Here is a 20,990-nt window from a genome sequence, read left to right on the forward strand (position 1 = left end):
AAACATCTGTGATAAATGAAATATGGTATCCTCAGTATTCATTACACACATTGTCAACACTAACATGTTCATGGAATTTCTGTATTGGATGGAAGATCTGGTAAGACAAATCAGTTATTTTCCCTGAAAATTGGGCAAAACCAGGTCTGCTGCTAGTCCCTCTAAGAAACTCCAGCAGTTAAAGCTAAATTGTTTCCTACTTTCAAATTTACTCCCAAAAAATAGATTCCCAAAATAATGATGATTCTAACCAGGCATGATCCTACACTACAGAAGGCACAATGGTGATTCAATAAATAGGAAAGCTCAGGATAATGGCCTGATTCTTCGTAAAATATGAGAGATTAAACCTCAGCAAGTTATCTTCTGAGAGGAGCTACATTTTCACATCACCAAATAACTATGTTGATAATTGAGCACCATAAATGCTTAATATCTATAACCCTCTAGCATTCATACTTTATCCTTATATGGTCCTGGGTATTATAAAATATCCCCAATGTATTAATCATGTCTCAGTTTTCCTAAGAAATTTGAACACAAAATTTGCTTAACATAAGAACACACCGTGAACTCTCAACACCCCTCCTCAAGCAGGCACAGTGAGAGTCCTGGGAGCTTTGTTGGAAGACGGGCCCCCACTCACTGCTGGTCACAGTTGCCATTAGGGTAATTTGAGAAGCAGCACATGTCACGGCGATTGTCCAAAGAACAGAAGACTGTCCAAATAGGTAATCAATCTGCTGGGGCCAGGCGGAGAGAAAGCGTCCAAGCAATGATGCCAAAGGCAGAGAAATTCGGGAGAGCAGACTGGAGAGAGGGTTCAAAGCAGATGGTGAGAGCTGTAGCCACCTGGAATAATTCTCGGAGTCAATTAGCAAGTAACAGTAGTAGATTTTTGGATAATTCTTCAAGCCATGAAAGGGAAAATGCCTGCCTTAAGAATATGGTTTGGATTTAAAAGAGAGGGAGAGAGATTCTTAAATTTATCATTCTGTTTTATCCCTTCTACTAGCTCCCTTCTGTCATCACCTCATTCCCCACTCAGCCCATACCCCATTGATGATTACCTTAGTTTCTCCCCACGAAAAAACCTCACCTGACTTCATCTGTGCTACAACCGTGGTTGAACAATGCAAGAGTAAAGCCACTCCTGAGTTTAGGCTACCAAGTACTCTTCAGAAAAAGGTACGACTCTAGTATAGATTTTAATCTGCTAATATTACCCTTACTATAACTTATTAATTATTTTCTCAACTTTAACCAATCCGCTTTACTAAGCAAGAGTTTTATTTATTTTTTTTTTAAATTAAATTAAATTTTTATCAAGGTAAAATTGACATAAAACTTTATATCAGTTTCAGGTGTACAACATAATGATTTGATGTTTGTGTACTTTGCAAAATGATCACCACAATCAGTCTAGTTAATTTCTATCACCTTACATAGGTACGAAATTTTTTTTTTTTACTATGATGAGAACTTTTAAAAGCTACTCTCAGGGCCGGCCCCATCGTAGAGTGGTTAGGTTCATGTGCTTTGCTTTGGTGGCCCAGGGTTTTGCCGGTTCTGATCCCAGGCACAGACCTAGCACCACTCATCAAGCCTTGCTGAGGCGATGTTCCACATAGCACAACCAGAAGGAGCTACAACTAGAACATACAAACATGTACTGGGGGGGTTTGGGGAGAAGAAGAACAAGAAGGAGAATAAGAAGGAGGAGAAGAAAAAAGATTGGCAACAGTTGCTAGCTCAGGTGCCAATCCTTTAAAAACAAATAAAGATCTATTCTCCTAGAAACTTTCAAATATGCAATACAGTATAGTTAACTAAGTCACCATGCTGTCCATTACATCCCCATGATTTTTATTTTGTAACAGAAAGTTTGTACATTTTGACCCCCTTCATCCATTTCTTTGACTAATTTCACCTAGCGTAATGACCTTGAGGTCCATCCATGTTTCAGTTTTAAACTTTGTCGCTGTATGAATTCCCCCATACTAGCTCTTACAACATCTTTCTCGTTTGAAGATTGACTTATATAATTTCTTTTGTCATTATACCTCCCATGCCTACATCTTTACTTCTGGCCTACACTTCTAGGCATTCTTCCAGTTTCCAAAGTGATTATGTGTCTCCTCATATTCAAGATCAGCGCCGGTACTCTTAATCCCACCTGTGTCATGTCCCTGAGGAACCAGCATCCTTCCTTTCTGCTCAAAGACTCATTCTCCCTTTCTTTGGAGAAGTTCCTCCAACTTAAGGTGTCTTAGACCTAAAATAAAACAAAAACAAAAAGAAATTGTGAATACTTTTCTCCTTTCCTCTTTAGCTACTGCACTCTCTCTTTCCCTTTTCATTTCTAATCTCCAAAGAAAAGTCTTTGGTTTCTCACTTCTCAACTGATTCCTTTCCAGACTGAAAACAAGGTTCTGCATCCCAAAACTGCTCTTGCTGAGATAACTGAGGACTTTCTAATTGCCAAACCATAAGACCACATTTCAATCCTATCTGCCATGTTTAACACTGTTCACCACTCCCTTTGTCCTTACACTCTCTGGTCTACTAGTTTGCTCAATTCACTCCTGTGACACTCTTCATGTCTTCCTGACCAACCCTTGTATTTCTTCATGTCCTGCTCTTACATCGTTCACCATTTAAACATTGCTGTTGCCCCTGTAATTCTATTCTCAGCCCATTTCTCTTCTCAAGTCACTCTTCTTCTCAAGGCAATGTCTTCTATCTCAAGACCCTTACTTAAGACCTCCTATGTGCTGATTACAATGTGCATTAGTCAGGGTTCTTCAGATAAACAGATCCAACAGGATGTGTGTGTGTGTGAGTGTGTGTGTGTGTGTGTGTGCGTGTGTGTAGAGAGAGAGAGAGAGAGAGAACTAGATAATGTGATTATGGAGGTTCAAGTAGAAAATCTACAGGCTGGAGATCCAGGAAAGAGTTGAAATTTGAGTCTGAAGGCAATCTGCTGGCAGAACTTCTTTCTGAAAGGAGGGAAGCCTTTTGTTCTATGCAGGCCTTTATTGATTGAATGAGGCCCATCCATGATATGAAGGGTAACCTGCTTTACTCGAAGTCCACCAAGCTAAGTGTTAATTTCATCCGAAAAACATCTTCACAGAAACATCAAGAATAATATTTGATCAAATATCTGGGCACCGTGGCCCAGCCAAGTTGACACATAAAATTAACTATCACACTCTGGAATCCAAATCTTCCACCCATGCCTTTCTACTGAGTTCCAGAAATATATATCATTGAACATCTTCATATGAAAGCAATATAGGCATCTCGAACTCAAGGCATCCAAAATTGATCTCTCTTACCCTGGCAAACCTGCCCCTTGTCCTATATTTTCTGTCTCAGTCAATGGTGTTACTAGTTACCTAGTCTCCCAGGCAGAAAACTGCTGTGTCTTTCTGTCTCTCCCTTATAGTCAATCACAAGCTCCTCTCAAATATTTCTTGACTCTGTCCTTCATCTTTCCTATCACCACTGCCCTAATTTAGCCTTATAACAAAGTTTTGGATGAACATCATAAAAGCCTCATACTCAGCTGAGCCAAGAAGGTCAACCTAGATACTCCCTGAGAACACCACTGCTGGACTGAAACTTCTGTGAGCCTCTGAGGCTCCAGACCTTTAATCACTGTCATGATACGATTAGAAGCTCATGCTCACTTGCCTCATTGTGCCCATTTCTCCTGCACCAACGACAAATACCAGCTTGAAAACCAAAAGGAACGTCTGAGGGACCATGCCTGGAGGACTAACCATCAACTGCCCAAGCCACAGGTGATTCTGTGTGGCCCAAGGATCCATGAAACTCGAAGAAACTGTTAGAAATCAGCTTCTCCAAGTTCCTCATCTCTGTTTAATAGCTAGTGTCCAAAATACCAGCACCTATGCACATAAACACACATATACACAAATACACATACACACAACCTCCAAGGCTACACTTATCATATTTTCCCATTATAAAAATCACCCACAGTATTGTTAAAAATTCACTTCCTAGTTCTGGGGATCAGATCTTGGGTGAAAACTGGGAATATGTGTTTTTACCTGAGAACAATTGAATTTTATCATCAGGAAACACTATTCTACCAATCTCATCCCCATAACTCACTGTGCTCCCTTGACCTAAAACAAATTCATCTCCTGTCCTCTCATTCTCTCTCTCTTTCTCAGTTTCTTCCCATCCGCTAAACATTGTGTCCACTAAAATTTCTCCTGAAGGGTAAAAAAATCTCCATTAAATTCTTAGCCTGTTTCCTGAATGTTAACCCCATGTTTTGACTTAACTGAAACTTGGCTCTCTGCTGAGGACTCTTCTTCCCTTGACATGTCCTCAAGTCTAGCCGTTCATTTCCTCCTACCTCATATACCTTTGGGTTGGGAAGTTGGGTTTACATCTTCCTTTTTCCTTCTTTCAAATGTTTGCATCTCTTGCCTCTTATGAAAATCTCTTCACAGACTTGTAACTGTGAAGAGAAGGAGAGAGGGGTCATAGATAGCACAGACCAAGGAGAATACTGAGCCCAGGGAAGTATTCCTATACTACAAGAGACTAAAGCAGAGCCTGAGAGGGAAAAAAAGTAGAGTAGAGGACACGTGAAAAAGAGGGATACCCAGGAATGTAAACTTCCCAGGAATTAGAATCCAGAGCATACATGGAAAAACTAGCCTTTGAAACATGGAGAGACACTTCTTGCATTGTGATATAAAAGGAAAAGAGAAGTGTAAGTTTAGACACACTTTCACTTTCATATTTCTAGTGGGGAAATTGAGGGAATTCCCGTATGATGTTTTTTATTTAATCATTCAAGCAGGAGGCAAGGCTCTCTTTCCAGAATGTAGAGGTTGAAATGGGCTATTAGAGCTTTGAGAAGAGCAGAAAAGACTTGAAGTTGTTGCTGTGAGAGGTGTGAAAGCAAACTGTCCAAAGAAATAAAGGATTGAAGGCTAATTCATATTGGCATCAGTCCGATTGTGTGTGTATGTGTGCGTGTGTTTTCTTTAATAGATGACCTGTTCCATGGATACAGACTCTGGGAAGGCAGGTGGCTGGGTTCCTCCATGATGACAGTGGGAATGCATGTGGCACAGCTTTCTAGATAACAGATGAGAGAAGAGAGTTTAGAGAATTCACCAGAGAGTAATTGAAATTTTGATCATTGTGGGGATTCTTCTTGGTGTGAAGGGCATCTGCCACCAATATTGTACACCCGGGAAGATGACCATGGATGCACTCAGAGTCCCAGTTGGCATTTCTTAGTTTGGACACCAGTCAAAACACCACTGATCTCCTGATGTTCTGAGTCCTAAGAAATTAGAGTTACTTCAGAGCCAACACCAATCTCTCCTGAAAAGCCTGGATGTTTTCCCTTCACCACTACATATCCTCTGTACAAATGACCACAAGTCGTATAGGGAAGACTAAGGAGAAGGTTTTCTGGATATTTCATCCTCTTACAGAATCCTTCCCTAAGGAAACTCAATTGTTCTCTTCCTTCAAAAGGTTCTATGTCTATAAATGCACTGAGGCTTTATCTTATACTGAGAGGAGGGGCATATAATCTAATCATGTTTGCTCAAGCCAATCTTTATTCATGAGAGTTGTAATTCTTGTATTAAAACAACTCAAGAAAGAGCATCATGGGTTGACCATCAGTATCATGCTTAGATATCTCACCATCAATTAGCCAATGTGAAAGAGCTCAGCAGACTATACAAATGTCAGAGATGTAATGCCAGTCCCTCCTTTTGTTATGAAAATTACACCCACTTAGCCCTTGATGGCAAATGTGCTCCTACCCATCTCTGCCACACTGTGATTGCCTCATCCCCATTGACCACAGGGTACCCATATCGGAGTCCACAGATTCTTCTCAGCCTCAGCTGTCTCCAGGGCTATTGACCACAGCCATCTCCACCAGCCACAAGAGAAGTGACACAGTCTTTATGGGCTCTGACTAACTTCATGTTAGTATAGCCCAACAGGGTTTTACCTCATGCCAACATCACCACATCTGACTCATTTCCTGCTCAAAGGCTTCCCTGTGGAATGTCAGATGAGATGGTTGAGGACTTCAAACACAAAAGGAAGGAGTGCAAGGGAGACAGTAGTTGATGGATAAATTCTTCTCCCTTCATCCTCCTAGTTAGACTGTCCCAAGGTGTGGGTCGTAAGACACACCCACAAGATCCAGTGGTCAGTTTTACTTAATACCAAACAGTGGCCAATTTGTTGTCACACCCTGATATTTCTTCTCCCTCATTCTCTGCCTCACCATGCTTTTCTGGTTTTGCGTTCCCTAATAGCAACTTTTGCTATAGGCTCTACTTTTTGGGAGAAACCTAGCTAAAAGCCCATTTATTTGTATTCTACCATTACTTCTAGCTTACAGAAAACTGAATAAAGTACTGTTCTAAATAATAGTCTTTTCTTCAATATTATATTTTTCAAATCCTTTGTGAAGGATGTTTCCTCTGGATTTTTCTCAGGGGATATTGGGCTTGAGTGAAAGAAATGGGATGCATATGATGGAGTTAATCCAGACATTGAACACTTTTTTCTATATTTTTCAAGGTCTTTCTGAACTCTCAAAATCTTAAGTGTAGGTCAGAGTTGGCTTGTATTGTAAGTGACTGCCCCTCAGTATTTATGATTTCTAAATGACATGTCATTGCTCACTGAACCTGTCCTTCCAAGGGCTTCCTATTGTCTTTGAGATGGAATCTAAGCACTTTAGCTTATACACAAGATCCTCCTCATTTAGCACCTGTGCACCTTTCCAGCTTTATCTCCTGCTGCCCTCAACCCTGTCCTTCACAATCTATTTTCAGTTTTCCACACACATCACCCAAATTTCTGCAATTTTCTTCATGCTATCTGCTATTCTAGGAATTTCAGCCCTACATTTGCTCTTCTTGTAAACTTTTTCATTCATAAAGACTGAGCATAGCTTCACCTTCCTCCAAGAAACATTTTCTTTCTTTCCCCCCCTCAATCCATGCCACTCTAAGAGATTAGGTTATTATGAAATTATATTATTATGGTAAGATCATTTGTTTGCTTGATGTCTCTCAAAACAGATCAATTTCTTTGAGAGCAGGGACCAAATTTTATTTATGCATGTATTCCTGGGATTCTAAATAACGTTTATACAGAAGTGTCAAATAAATCTTTGTTAAATCGTCATTAAAATACTCAATAGAGGAGGTTTGATGGAAGTCCATTAGACAGACAGCACAATTGATGGGAAGATGGGCTCCAAGGAAAAGTGTCTAAGTTTAGCTACAAAAAGAAGATACAAGGAGTGGTGTAGAAGGCAGGCAATAGAGATTTGGAAGAAACACAGAAACTGAAGAAGATATGAGGCACCCAACTTCTTCCTAATTGTGAACGCTTCTCCTAGCAAAGTGTGTCTACTTCAACCTTTCTCTATGATGAACTCCTTAGCTTCATTATAAACTCTGATTCCCAAACCGATTCCACCTCAATTCACACTCCAGTCTATGTCGGGATCACATAGACTGAGAACATCTGCATTTATTGCTCAGTGGCTTTATTTTCCATTTTGATTATGACGATATTATTGTTAAATGTCTTTGTTTCTAACAACTTTAAACACTTGAACTTAAAAACTCTATTTAGAAGCATTTATCACAAAGGTGTTAGAAATAACTAATGCCTGAAAGACTAAAACAAATTATTACACTAATATCAGATTTAATAATCATAGTTGCTACTGTGTATTAATTACCTACCACATAAGAAAGGTCTAGTATCAGATGCTTTATCTTTGATCCTCACAAATAAAATACAAGTATCATTTTTTTTCCACTTTAAATCTAAGGAAAAAGAAAATATCTCAAAGAAATTAACAGATTTGTTCTAGGTTCAGGTGTATTTGAGGCCAAACTTATTCTATTAAGAGAACAAATGGACATAATATAATAGAACTAATTTTAATATCACTGGGTAGCTTCATGACAGCAAAATTTCAAAAATAAGAATAAGAATTAAACTTTTGACATTCAGTCCCAAAAGACAAGATTTCTGGAGAACACACTGAACTGTATTTCTTTTTGCCATTTACGGCTGGCATTCACTTCCGTTTCATTTACTTTAAGTGTTGTATTTCATTTCAAATTGCTTCCACTGTTACTAAAAAAGAATTTAGAGCAGAAAGAAAAAAAAATACTGACAAGTTATTTCCAGTTCTTTAGATGAGATTTCCAGGGCTTCTGTCATTGTAAAACAGAATCTTTTCTTTTTCTACCTTTAGAAAATCATATAATTAATGATTAAAGTGATTGTGGCTTTTCTTATATGTTGAGAAACTGCACCTCGTGATCTCACTCCCACTGATCCCTCAAAATCTTCCTAATGGAATCAAGCAGATAAAAATATTCAAGGGTAATATCTTTCCTCGATGCTTAAAAAATTAGATTTATAAATGGAAAATTCAAGTTTTTGTAAAAAGCTGAGGTTTTTGTTATTGCTCCTGAACCAAGAACAGGATTTAATAATATATCGTTGAAAATGAGAACCCTCTCTGATAGACTGAGATTGCCCCAACCATGGTGGCAGGAAAGGAGATCAAGGCAAAGGGAACTTTAGCGTGACGGAGGGGAGATCGGGGTTGGTGACTCAAGTCACGCACCAGGGCTGGTTCTGGGAAAATGAGCAGCTGTGGCTGGATGCCCAGGCTGGATGGGCCATCCTGGCTAAGAACCAGTGCTCAGGGAAAATGTCTGACCATGTGAATATTAACCAGTGAACCTGACCTGAGAAGTCCAAGCATGAGCCCCTCCACCTTCCAGGCAGGCAGGATCTGTGCCAGCCTACACGTGTTGTGCCCACTCTGGACAGCATGGGGACAGCTTGCGGGAGAGACACGTTATGGTAGTAATAAGAGTGCAAACAGGCAAACACCTGGTCTCCCTTGTGCACCGAATAAATTCTCCAGCTAGTCTCTGCACGGAACTGGGAAGCTGCAACGTCTTGAACAGGTCTCTGCACTACCTCCACAATTCAGGCAGCGAGAGAATTTCTCTAGAAAGATGTTAGACTTCCTCCTAATCTGGAAAGTGGGGCCTCTACCAGTTTTAATTTTTAAATCAGAGAAGGATGTTTATATTTCAGTTGTAATCTGGTAATGTGTGTCATAACAGTTGCATATATTTCTGATAATCAAGTAAGCGGGAAATAAACTTTCTATTGGACTGTAAGTAAGCAGTTTGAATCCATCATGCTCCAATATTGTTTTAGAGCAGGCAGAACCTCCCTAACCATTAAAATCAAGATTGCAGTGTCCAGAATGAACAAAATCAGGCACAAGGATCCCTAGAGAACATTGTTTTAGCAAGGCTTATTTTAGCCTGATTGTGTTACCCGTTACAAAACCACAATTTTCGTGCCACTGAGAAGCTCTTATTTCAAGCTGACCACATGTCGATGATCTTAAACAAAATATTCGCTGCCTGGGTTAACTGTGATGAAATCTTCACATCACTACTGTTCTATTACTATAAGCTGAATGATTCTGACACATATCATGTTCCAGATTCATAATGTAACAGTTTTTAAGAACATGGGTTCATAACCTTGTATTTTGGATACTGTAATATTATTTTGTAATGCTTAATTGCAATGTTCCTTTAAGAATGCATAATAGTGTGTGTATTTCAATGTAAAAATTGTAATTAGGGATTTATATTTAAATTTAATATCTGGACTTTATTGAGGATTGTACTGCCTCCTTAATTTTACTTAATATTTACGTACCATATTATGTATTTTCAAACCACACTTCTCATTAATGAACTCATTCAATCTCATTATTGGGTAGTTTTGAAAAGGGTAAGCATTGTACTCTCAGCTGAGGGATGACAAAACAGAAGCTAGCTTCCCCAAAATCAAATAGATATGAGTCCATATCTTTATGCTTTTGGAGGCTACCACTGAGCCAGGAAGACTAATCTTTACAATTTTTCTGACTTGACATTTAGCCTTATATAAAAAGCTCCAAGAGTGTGGAGAGACTGGAAGCTTCATTACATGACCAGTTCATCATCCAACACTCCCACCAAAGTCCTCCTAGAATTAGTCGTTCAGCAGAAGTGCATCCCAACCTCATTGCTGCTAGAAAGGGAAGCTCCATGTGAATTATGCATGATCCCTCCTCCTGAGAGAACCAGAATACTGTATTGGCCACTGCTTGCTTAGTGGAACAGCAAACATTTTCCTCAATGGAGCCAAAAATCTAGCTTTGTGCCTAAGCAATGGGTTTCCAACATTGGGAAGGATTAAGACCTCTTGCTCAATTGCCCAACCAAATTTGAAACAAAGAACACATCCTGACTTTTTGTTCCCCTCTAAAGTACCAATTCTGAGCTTCTATTTAGATCTCTATCAGTAACTGAAGTAAGGCATTTGTAAAAATTCTCAAGAATCTCTAAGGCAAAAGTACCAATGTGAGCAGGTTTTCTGCCAGATGTTTTGGGGAGCTCGACAATCAAAAGTACTTTCCTAACCTCTGCCAACTCTAGCTGATGTGAGTGTTATGAGCTAGACACATGAAGTTCCAACTTCAGCCTCACAGTCTTGCCTTGGTGCAAAACATGGAGCATGGTTACCACATCATCCCAAGACTCTGGCCATGGGGAAGAATATTTAACCAAAGAAGCACACTCAGCAGCGGTCTGACTTAACCTCAGTTTGATTTCAGGTGCTACAGAGGTTAGAATGTATGACTTTGTACCTAGTAATCCCGTTTGTTTAATCGACTGTGCTGTTGCAATTTAGTATGTGGTAGTTTGACATAAACGACATGGCTTCTTCCTCACTCCTCCTTTAGGGGTGCATGGGTGCCTATGCTTCTTTAAAGTCATCATATTAGCATTTTCCAAAGTGGAGAGCATGCTTCCAAATTTATCTTAATTTCCGTGAAGTCAAATGCCCCACTAACACTGCCCCAACATGAAACGGTAATCTGAGTGAAGTGTTTTGATCAAGAAAACATATTTTGATTCCTCCCTAACTGCAAAATACCTTTATTTCAAATGTCAGCATATACAGTTACTTCTATCTTGTAAAGCACATGAGAATTGCTGCCTTGGAAGATAATTAGACAAATAATAAATGTTTGTTTTTGTAATATACAAAAAAAACGAAAAATGCAAAACAGTAGTAAGGTTTCTGCAAAGGAGCCATAGGTGACAAAAAGATAGCATTGGGAGGTCATTCTCCAAGGATCTGCCACTTCTGAGTATCTTCTGGACCAAAGGCACTGACAACTTTATTCAAGGATGTTTGTAAAGCTGTTCCTAAGCAGGTGGCAGATTTGTTTAAATTCCAGGGTTATAAAGCTGGAAACCTCTTCTCATCTCCTGACACATTCCAGGGAGATAAAGATAATGTCTCTGGAGGGAGAGATGGATTTGCCAGCTGTCTCCTTCCTTATAAGATTGGAGTTTTCTGAAGCTCAGTGTTCTTCAGGTATAACAAGGATCCATGTGTGTGCAGCATTCGCCGGGACCCACCCCATATCACCACCCTCGGAACTTGAGGATAAAGGGAAGTGATGCAAATGTGAAGTCCATGCTGTCCTCTGAGCCGTGAATAATAAGCTGTCTAAATCCACTTGGCCTCCTTGTCTCCTAAAGCAGTAGTGCAGCAGACCTGAACTGCTGCTTAGAAACTGCTTGACAGGAAATATAGAAAAGTAAACTTTGGTCATAGAATTATACTCTTTGCTTCATAACAAAGCGTGTAACAAGGCCTGATGGCATAAGCTCTGGAATGACGTTTTCATAGGAAAATATCTGTCTATGAGTACAGGGTTTAAAAACACCCCATCTCTGTTAAGAAGTTTAAATAAACACTGTCCAATGTGTGTATGTGCATATGTGTGTCTTCATCTCAAGCATCCAAGTTATTCTGTGTCTAGGATCGTTGACTGGATGAAATGGGAATTGAGAACCAACAAATCTGAGATGCTTCATATGTAAATATAAGGGGAAATAAACTTTTACCGTGTACGTTACCAAAAACAAACATATGTACACACACACACATTTGTAAACTTTGAAGAAGAAAGATTCTGAAAGTTCCTACTAACCAAGGGTAGATAAATAAAATTTGTAGCATACCTCATTAATATTATTTTACAATATATAAAATAATATTGAAATTCAGTTAATTTTGCTACTTACTATTTTATTTCAGTGAAAATCAAAATATTTCCAGCTGCCTTTATAGAATTAAATTGATTAACTTTCTAGCTTATTTTCCTAATACAGTTTAAGATCCTCAATGGGACTTCTCTTGTAAGGATACAACCATAACTTCAATATTGGAAGGAGTTATTGTATTTCATAATGGAGGAAAAGATGTTGATTAGAGCTTAATTTGGCTTCACCAGAGTTTCAGTTTTTGTGTTTTTTAAAATATACATAATTTAAAGTGTTCCGTCTACCATCCTAAATCATTGTTTAGTAAATCAAAACATTGGAGAGTTACAAATGACCTTCTTTTGGAATATGAATATTCTGATTTTTCAGTCTAAATATATTCCTTCCCTGTTTTGGAGTTTGGTGAGAATGTAAAAATGTCCTATGTTGATTAATTTTCAAACACTAATTGTTATTTAGATATCTTTAAAGGAAATAATAATAATAGACTATAAAAAAAGGCTTACATAAACCATAGGGCTTTGTTCTTTTAGTTACATTTTCAAGAAAAAAATCACTTACTTCAATTAATTAAGGATAAAATTTGATCTAACATAAACATTTCAGTATTGTTTATTTTAATTGAAATTTATACTTATGAAAGAAAGCAAGTAAAATAACTGTATCTAGGCTATATAAAAGAATTGCAGACATTTCTGATCATTAATTTGTATTTGATTCTGAATTCTAAATAATCATCCCCAACTTACCAGTGTATATCATGTTCCAAAAATGCCTTGACATTAATTGAACCTCACACCACATTTTCCCATGGAAACAAGCATCACAAATTATACTTTGAATACTAGACCTTATTTTCCAGATCTTATTTTCCCCTTATATACAGATGTCATTGCAGGAATGGAGGTGTCAATCATTTTGTCTTCTAAGTCTTGAGGAACTCATTCCTCTGAAGAAGAACATCTCCCTAAATGAGTCATGTGTTCCCTTGAGTTGGTAGCAAGGGTCCAGCAATTAGAAATGTTTTAAGTAATGATGCAGGGGAGATCTGGAGGAGACAAGTGAGAGACAAGCAGCGAAAGAATGGATAGCAAGACAGCCCAGGTTGCAGAGGTGAGGGTGTAGACCTGTAATCAACTGCTTTGCCACATTTCAAATGGCAAGTACACTTGCCACTAGCCCAGCCTCCAACTTTTCCCCACTATACCGCCCAGCATATCACTTCTTGCTTCTTTCCACTTCAGAATTCCAAAGTCCAACTTGAAATAAAATCTGTGCTGAGCTTCTAATTATTAGCTGTGAAAACAATTTAGGAGTATTTTGATATCAGGAAGTCACTAGTCTATGTTATTTTATTTCTTCATTCACTCATTCATGTATGCAATTGTTCAATAAATACGTACTGAACATATACTATATATGGCAGACACTGCAAGATCTATTCCTTATACAAGCATTGCAATTCATATCTATGTCCTAATATGTGTGTAAGTCCATAGAATGTGTTGCTGTAGAAAATGTCTTATAAGGCCATGGTCTTTCATTGCAGGAGGTCAGTTATCTTCACACGGTAAGAGGTCTACAGCCTGCCTCCAAACTCTTCTCAGCCGTCTGTAACAGTCACATACGAGAGGAAACAAAGGGGAGAAAAGAGAACATAGCCAGGGTAATTCATCACCACTTCTTCATAAACTAACCAAAATGAATACCTTCAGTCTGCCTCTAATGCTAAAAAAAAAAAGAAAAAAAAAACCACTAGACTAGTGTCAGAAACTTACTACTAGTGGAAAATTTTGATTTTCGTAAAATTTAAATATTCCTAAGAATAACAAAATTGATAATAATTATCAAAACTGATAATGGTGTGTCAATTTCAGGTTATTTGGTGAGAGTTCTTTGGTAAAAAAAAAAGGGGGGGGAAGAGTATTATAATACACACTGAAATTTTTCATAACCAACTAAAATTCCAAGTGGATAAATTGAAATGAAAGGTCATTATTCAGAAATATTGCTTTAGACAGAAGTATATCTGATAGAAGCTGTGCCAAAGAGGTTATTTTTCTAACTAAGCTAATTTGGCCAAAGACTTTTTAAGAGCCAAAGCTTTCAAACTAATGAAATAGTGGTGTTTGTTTTCTGAATAATGATCCTCCCCTTTTCCCATATGAGTCTCATTTGTCCATTTCAATATTTACCTACCATTTTTCTTCCCTTTTTTCTCATATTCATCCAATCTTATCCCTCCTTAGAGTAATGGCAAGCCAGAATCCCCAGACCAATTACTAACACTGAGCGAAGCACTCGAAAAAGAAACAGAAAGATTGAGTAAATATTCTACAGAGAAAGTGAATGCTCTGTATTACAATTACACATACAAAATGGATAAAAAGAACTTCCTAGACTTGCGGCGGGGTTATGTCTTGATAAACCCATCACAAGTTGAAAATAGCGTTGTCGAAAATGCGTTGAGTACACCTCACCTAGCAAACATCATAGCTTAGCCTAGCCCACCATAAACGTGCTCAGAACACTTCCATTAGCCTACAGTTGGGCAAAATCATCTAACACAAAGCCTATTTTACAATAAAGTGTTGAATATCTCTATTTATTTAATACTATACTGAGGTGAAAAACAGAAAGGTTGGATAGATACAGAATGGTTCTAAGTGTATGGGTTGTTCACCCTGGTGTTGGCGGGGCTGATGGAGAGCTGCAGCTCGCTGCCCAGCATCACAAGAGAATATGCATATCGCCAGCCCAGGAAAACATCAAAATTCAAAGTGTGGTTTCTACCGAATACGTATTGCTTTCTCACCATCATCAAGTTGAAAAATCTCAAGTTGAACCATCGTAATTCAGGGACTATCTGTATGTATTTATGTGCTGATCTGCTATTAAAATATTTCTTTGCCACTACGAGTATTTATTATTCTTTAGAATCAATTTTGCCTGACATTTTTATTAAGAGAGTAAACATTTTATTTTGAAGTCAAATGATTGTGCAGTATCACTCTCTCTATCATGAGTAGATGACAGTTTTTTACACATCTTAAAGCTAATTATGTGATGACTGGCCATGAAAATGTTTTTGGTGCATATAAACTTTTGCAGTGTAGTCTAACATTCTAAAACTTCATATAAAAAGGAAAGCCTATTAAAAATTTCTCTCTATAATTTTTCCTTTGATGTAAACTGAGTGCTTTTTGATAAATATGTGACATAAAACATGTGATTGCTAACAGTAGTTCTTGTTTAGTATATAAGGAACATTTTTTAAATAAAAGAATTCAGATTTAATCTTCTACTCAAAGGAGAAAAAATAAGGAACCATTTCAGGAAATTAGTAAGTTCTGGAACATTGACAAATTGCTGGTATAAAACTGAGGGATAAATATATGAAGGATATAAAGGAAAGAAATTTAACCTATTACAAATCAAATTCTGGTATGATGATATCAAAATTCCCAATTGTTCATTTATTATTAGAGTTATGTTTTATTTATACTTTTTCAAAGTTGAATAACTCCAAATAATTAAAATCTTATGTTATACTAATGTTTATCTGACATTATTGTTCTATTCTTGCCCTTCTTAGTTCTAACACACTTTCTCCTGTTTTATATGAATAACTTGCTGCTGATATATCTAAAATTGAATGTCTTTGTTGTTGACAAATAGTGCCTGTAATAAGCATTGTAGCTAAAGAAAGTCCCCTGCTCCAGTAGCTAACACATGTGCTAGGTGGCAGCTTGTCCTTGCAAGATCAATGCTTCAAGTAGCCAGGGTGGGCTGACCAGTGTCTCAGTTAAAACTAGCAGAAAGGACTCCCCAGCAATCTAGCCGGGGCCAGAGGGTAGGCTCTTTCAAGTATCCCACATGCACGAAGGTATGAAGCTGAAAAGATTCAGGACAATCTCTGGGAGCTCTCTGTAAGAGAAGAACTGTTCTACGGCAGAGACAAGGCCCCGATACCAAAGCATTACTTTAGGTTAAGGCTACTGGCAAGAGGGCACAGGGCAATTTAACTGAGCTCCAAGCATTAGCTGTGACTACCTGCTGTTTTAATTCTCACATAAAGCGGTTTTCCTAGGTACAAATCATTCCCAGCAGGACTTGATCGGGAACACTCCTCTTTTCTTCCCTCTCCCAATCTCCTTGCTCAGTCTAACCCACTGGATGCCTCCCTCCCTTAAACATGGTGGTAATTTTACTTCAAGGCTTCCATCCACACCCTCACCTCTGTCGCCTGGTTGGATTCACCCAAATCCATTCCACAGTGTGTTCAAACTCTAAATCTTAGGGACAGATGTTTGAAGACTATTGATCTCTTCCTCCCAATAAATGATAAACACTTAGACAAATTGACTCAACATGCCAAGGGCTTGGGAGAAGCCCAAATAGAAGCCAAATGGAAGCTTGCAAGTGGTCCCAATATCTTTTTTCCTACCTGTGATCTTCCAGGCTTACATTTAAGAAAGTTCCACAAAGTCTACCCAAAATTATTTTCTAACTTGGTTCCTGAATTGAGGAAGAAAAAATTTTTAGTAGGCAAAAGAGAAAAAAAATTGCTTTTGTAGTGTTCCGTTCCATTTTAATAAACCATTACCCACACCTGACAAGAGGTCACAAGGAACAAGTCACCTTGTCATCCTTTAAAAGCCATTAATTTGTTAGAATTAGGCACAGTGATTTTTATGGCCTCTTCTGAATAATACCGTATAATTAACAGAGTCAGTATAAAAACTGTAGAAAAGTTCAAGTTTATTTAGCACTACTCAGGCTTTCCCATGAAATAAGTGGCCATTTCTGAGTTCTCAACTTCATGGGTCAAAATTAATTGGAAGATAATTCAGAGAAAAATCTGATTTCCTTTTGTTTGCATGCTGTCTTTCTTTTGATGACCAACATCAATAATTCTCATCTGGATGGTACTATCATTCTCTGGTTCTAGGATGATAAAGATAACAACAAACCCTTTGATGTTATGGAGGAGACATTTCACTTTACTTGCTATTCTTCCTTGGGGGTTTTATATCTTAAACTCACGCTTAAAATTTGTTCAATGATTCCCTAAGTAAATGTGCATGTTTCTAGTCTCCATCTTTTTAAAATTCCAGGATAACATTTCTAAACACAATGCTTTGTTTTGTCATACTTGCTCTTAAAATGATATAAGAAGAGAAAATACCTAGTAATACTTGAGAGTGCTTGAGAGTGTGGATGTTTTCCTTATTAAAGGTTTTCCATTTTGAAGCATCTCTTACTAAATACTGAATCTATCACTTAGAAATAGAAAATGAAACTTCATGGTTAGTTTCATGTGTATTTAAAATATGTATTATTATGCAAGCATTTATGAGGTTCAAGAAAAGCTTTGAGTGTTTAAATTTGTTTTAAATTATTCTTAGAGAATTGGAAATTATCTTAATTTCCATAAACTGAAATCCTTAAGGGATCGTTTTGTAAACTCAAAAATTTTAGTTAATTTAAGCTTGGCAAAATTAGCTTCCACAGCATTATGATTTGACTGAATGATTTCACGAGAGTTAGTGTGTGTTTGTGTGTCTATGTGTCTGTGTTGGTGTGTGTGCATTTACTAAAACTACTTTCTCATTCTTTTTTTTTGAACATATAAAATAGAATTTAATTGCATTCTCCCATATTTGAAATCTTATATTAATGGAAAATTAAAATACATTATTATAGAAATTGCTTAAATATATCGTTACCAAATGATGTCTTAACTACATGGATATACTGGGATGATGGGGGAAGAATTGCACTTAATTAGCAGAGAAATATGAAGAATACTTATGTTAACTATACTCATGAATAAAGTATTCTGTTTAAAATAATGGTAACATATATATATTTAGAAAAAAGTGTTTTGTAACCAAATTTATCTATCTAATGTTAGTGACACCAAACAGCAAAATGACATGTGCTCTTCTGGAGTGAACTCTGATTTGTCTTACTCCTTATTCTAACCCATATGCCTTAATTTATATAAATCAATATATAGCCAAAATTCTGTTGCAATGATTTAAATATCATATTTATACAAGATTAAAAATAGCTAACAAATAGTATCTTTAAAATAAACTCAACAATAAAACAATCACCCAAAATAAATACTATGAAAGAGAGAAAAATGGAACAGATCTCTCACATTTAAAAATGACGATATATATTTATAATGAACATTAGGTGAGTGAGAGAAATGAAATATTGTTTTAACGTGAAAGCATTATACATAAAAATAGAAAATAATGGCTTATCTTACAACAACTAGGTTTTTTATTATCATACAGTTCTATTCCATATTTATCCTTTCGCTCTAATTTTTTAATCCCCAACTCACACTGTTAAACTCAGATCTTCTTAAATTAAACATTGAAATAGAGCATGTCATCTAGATACCACACAATTCTCCATATGGTGCTGTCATCACATTCCACACACTACATAGCACATATTCTGTTTCTACGGCCAAAAATGTGTAAATTTAGCTTACATGAAAATAAAGGACCCCTATCATCAGATACATACATCCCACTCACCTAAGAGGCTTCCTTTCTTTCCCCATCTCAAGGACAGATTTGCAGAAGAAATTCTGTATTCTCTTGAATTTGCAATGAGGAAAATCTGATGATAGATAAATTGTGTGTAAAATTCTCCTAATCATTATAGAAGTAAACTCTTTTTTAAGAAACATGATTTTCATTCAATTCATCATTTTTTATTGAGTATCTATTATATGCTGTACACTATGGTTGGCACAAGGAACACAGTTGTGAATAAAACAGACACAGCCTTTGCTCTCAGAAAACTTTTGTTTATATGTGCAGAATAAGATATTAATTAAATAATCTCAGGGATAAAGTTATAATTATAATATTTATAATGATATGTTAGTTTGCTTGTTACCATTAAAAAAAAGTAACACAAGTGAGGTTGTTTAAAGAACAGAAATGTATTATCTCACAGTTGCTAGAGGCCAGAAGTCTGGGATCAAGGTTTCAGCAGGCTTGCTTCCTGCTTTTGCCTGTGAGGGAAAATTAGTTCCATGTTTCTCTCCTAGATTCTTGTGGTTTTCTAGGAATCTTATTCCCTGGCTTGTAGACACATTACCCTGATCTCTGCCTTCATGTTCACATGGTGATTCTGTTACTGAACCAGATTTGTTTTTTCCCGCCGCCCACAAAGCCAAACGACCAGATGACAAGATTGCAGCAGAGAGGTTTAATCACAAGGCAGCCACGTGAGGAAGCGAGAGCATGAGCCTCAAATTAGCTTCCCCGAAAAAAAAGACTCAAGGATATTTATGGAGCAGGGGGAAAGAGGGTCTGAAATGTGGAGAGAGGTGATTGGAGGGGAGGAGAGGTGAGGTAATGATGATCTGTGCAAGGATAATCAGACTCCAGGCCTCTTCACAGGACCCATGTTCACAAAATGGCAGCGTTGTCATGATCTGAGGGTGGAGTTTTTAGCTTCTTGATGTCAAAACGTCGCCTATCAGACACGTGAAGGGGCCTAGTTGATAAGTTGGTGGTCACAACAAGCCTGAAGTGGACAAGGAGTTCTAATTCCTGAAAAACAGCTCACATACCCATTACCATGGTGACCCAGGCTCCAGGGAGATGTTATCTATAGGACCCTAGTGGGAGTCAGGTAGCATATTGCCTAAGCAGCACAGTTAACAATGGGTGGGTTAAACAGCTAAAAGCTATAGTCAGTAATTGCAAACAGGAAAAAACTTTAGTACCTAGATAATCATCAATAGTTGTTTGCTGGTTTCAATTCTCTGTGTGTGTGTGTGTGTGTGTGATTGAATGTGTCTATGTTCACATATGTGCAAATTTCTCCTTTTCATAAGGATACCAATAATTTTGGTTTAGAGACTCACTCTACTTCAGTATGATCTCATCTTAACTAAGTACATCTGCAATGACACTATTTCCAAATAAGATCACATTCTGAGGTACTGGGCCTTAGGACTTCAACATATGAATTTTGAGGATAGAGACACAATTCAACCCATAAGAGATGATAAGTGCTTTTAAAGAAAGGACCACTATTCCATAAGAGAATAGCAATTTAGACTAGTGTGTGAGGGCTGGAGATTGGTTAGGGGTAATTTGTCTAGAGAAGTGACTCAACGAAGGAACTAGAAAAAGGAAATTGAAGATGGAGGCAGAAAAAGGGAAAAGGGTCATCATAGGCACTCTCTAGTTTCAAGGTGATTTTGTTCATTTGTGCCCAACACCATAGAAAGCCAACTCACTGAAGCATTGAACGGGCCTATGACACTCAGCAACTAAAAGGTCATTGATGACTTTTTCTCCTGAAGTTGAGATGAATACCCATGAATGTTTACAATGTAAACAACACTTACAAATAGGAAAACTAGGACAAACTTACAAGTAGGAAAATAGTTATGAATACCATCCAGAGACTAGAGTCACTAGAGAAAATAAAAAACAGAAGTACATGAGGGAAAATACAATGATGAGACCAAAATCTGTAGAAATTCAATATGTGCAATTAAATTTATATAGCCTATGCTGGTGACACAGAAAAGGATTAAAAACATAAACCTAGAAAACAAGGTGAATTTTACAAGATAAAAATTGACTAAATCATTGAAGATAAATAACCTACAACGCGTAGATACGGTGAGGGGAAGGACAGAGTAATTTTGTAAAGATATGACAAAATGAAAATTTGGACAAGGAACGTGAGTAAGAAAAGAGAGGAGAGCAATTTTAG

At 37.4% G+C, this 20,990-nt stretch overlaps 1 long non-coding RNA gene across 2 annotated transcripts in view; it reads right to left on the reverse strand.

Annotated features, from left to right (window-relative positions):
* LOC138919852 (uncharacterized) overlaps positions 1–20,990 on the reverse strand; it is a 224,250-nt gene that overhangs the window by 127,154 nt on the left and 76,106 nt on the right. Inside the window, exons 2-3 of one of the 2 annotated variants that reach the window (XR_011430402.1) lie at positions 4,406–4,501; positions 2,177–2,275 (exon numbers count right to left, since the gene is read on the reverse strand). This is a non-coding gene — a long non-coding RNA (uncharacterized lncRNA). Of the gene's footprint in view, positions 1–2,176; positions 2,276–4,396; positions 4,502–20,990 lie in introns of both variants that reach the window. The other variant, XR_011430401.1, reaches the window with a different exon arrangement.

Source organism: Equus caballus, chromosome 21 (genome assembly GCF_041296265.1).
Source record: "Equus caballus isolate H_3958 breed thoroughbred chromosome 21, TB-T2T, whole genome shotgun sequence".
NCBI lineage: Eukaryota > Metazoa > Chordata > Mammalia > Perissodactyla > Equidae > Equus > Equus caballus.